Below are 1,605 nucleotides of genomic sequence, written 5' to 3'. Positions count from 1 at the left end.
AACTGGGCTAGAAATGAAATATAAAAAGAACTAAATATATAAACAACTGTGCCATAAGAGCATTACATGGTGTTAGCTCATATTTGGGGTCTGAAAGCAATTTAGCTCATCTCACAGGAAACAAAGGCAGGAGCTGAATCTGAAGGAAATCAGGCACATTCCTCAGCCCCGGGCCCAACACAAACAGGCCCAGTGCAAACACATTCCTCCATATATCTCAACTTCCTGGGCTCAACACAAACAGGCCCAGTACAAACACATCCCACCATATATCTCTCAACTTCCTGAGCCCAGTACAAACACATCCCACCATATATCTCTCAACTTCCTGAGCCCAGTACAAACACATTTCTCAACTCAGAGACTACCATATATATCAACTTTAGAAAAACACCACCTAGAATGTCCCCGATAAGGACACAGCCGTTTGTGGTTTTACTGAAAGCGCGGGAACCAATAGAAAACTGCTAAATGTATAACTTAAAATGATAACCAATTGTAATGCTATAACCAAAAGAATTCCCTTGTTCCCCTGTAACTTTACAAGTCCTGTTTACATCGGGCTATAAAAAGCGAGCACATGCATTATTCGGGGCCCTCTTGTATGCTGTGGAATGGAGGGACCAAGTTCGAACTTGCAGTAAAAGATCCTTGCCGCTTGGCTTTGACTCTGGACTCTGGTGGTCTTCTTTGGGGAACAAATGGTCTGGGCATAACAAATCATGAAAACCTCAATTATTTTTAGCATGCCTCTTAATTTTTCCTTCCTCTGGTTTCTTGTCTTCTATGCTTGAGTCTTGAACAGGTAACCATTTAAGAGGATGTCAGTGATAGATGGGCCATGGAGGAAGTGTCAGCAAACATGAAAAAGCAAATCTGGCCATAACTATATAGACAGTCCACCCGAACTGTTGAGCCATGTACACATAGATAAATCCAACTCTTGCAGAAAAAAGAATAATTCCCTGAAATATCGGTTCAGCTCTTCTGGACCTTGTAATCCATCCGTGTGGGTGGCAAGCTCAGATGCTCCAGCAGGGCTAGCTCAGGAGGTGGGCACCCAAGCTCAGGTGACAAGCTGCAAGGCTCCAGCCTGGACAACAGAGTGTCTCAAAAAATAAAACAAAACAAAACTCGGTGAATAAATATTTTCACTGTCTTTCACTATGTTCATAGAATTTATAATAAGAGATGTCCAATGTTGAAGAGAGGAGGGGTCCAGGGAAAGTTTTGGATTATGATGGTAGATTTTTTTTTTATCATTAATTTTCATCTAGAAGGTGTTTGCACCTGTCTTTCACTTCTGTTTGATTAACACTGATTGTCATATTAAAAGTCACTCTAGCCGGTCACGGTGCCTCACACCTATAATCCAGCACTTTGGGAGGCCAGGTGGGCTGATCACCTGAGGTTGGGAGTTCAAGACCAGCCTGACCAACATGGAGAAACCCCGTCTCTACTAAAAGTACAAAATTAGTTGGGCATGGCAGCGCATGCCTGTAATCCCAGCTACTCGGGAGGCTGAAGCAGGAGAATTGCTTGAATCCAGGAGGCGGAGGTTGCGGTGAGCCAAGATCCTGCCAATGCACTTCAACCTGGGCAACA

At 43.5% G+C, this 1,605-nt stretch overlaps 1 pseudogene; it reads right to left on the bottom strand.

The window, feature by feature from the left end:
• Nucleotides 1–731: 731 nt before the first annotated feature.
• Nucleotides 732–1,328, bottom strand: LOC116418562 (annotated as a pseudogene).
• Between the last annotated feature and the right edge of the window lie 277 nt (nt 1,329–1,605).

Source organism: Piliocolobus tephrosceles, chromosome 21 (assembly GCF_002776525.5).
Source record: "Piliocolobus tephrosceles isolate RC106 chromosome 21, ASM277652v3, whole genome shotgun sequence".
In the NCBI taxonomy this organism is placed as follows: Eukaryota; Metazoa; Chordata; class Mammalia; order Primates; family Cercopithecidae; genus Piliocolobus; species Piliocolobus tephrosceles.
This window is presented reverse-complemented; position numbering and strand designations above follow the sequence as displayed.